The following is a 311-nucleotide window of genomic DNA, read 5'->3' as shown; positions in this document are numbered from 1 at the left end:
AGGAACCATGGACCTCACCCAGGAACAGAGACAAGACCAGAATTTGAAAGACAAAAACCCTGCAGAACCAGCAACTCTCACCATTACAGATACCCGAAACTGCACATCCCATCATAGAATCATAGAAGTAGGGTCGGAAGGCACCTTGTAGATCTTCAAGTCCAACCCCCTGCCTAGGCGGGAGAAAAAAAATGGACTCAAATGAATCTATCCAGGTAGGCATTAAGCCTCTTCTTAAAGATCCCCAGGGTAGGAGCCAGCACCACTTCCCTAGGAAGTTGGTTCCAGATCCTAGCCACCCTAACTGTGAA

The sequence above is a fragment of the Crocodylus porosus genome, unplaced genomic scaffold (genome assembly GCF_001723895.1).
Source record: "Crocodylus porosus isolate Cpor-Errol unplaced genomic scaffold, CroPor_comp1, whole genome shotgun sequence".
Taxonomy (NCBI): Eukaryota; Metazoa; Chordata; order Crocodylia; family Crocodylidae; genus Crocodylus; species Crocodylus porosus.
The sequence above is the reverse complement of the archived record's forward strand: the minus strand, read 5'-3'. Positions refer to the sequence as shown.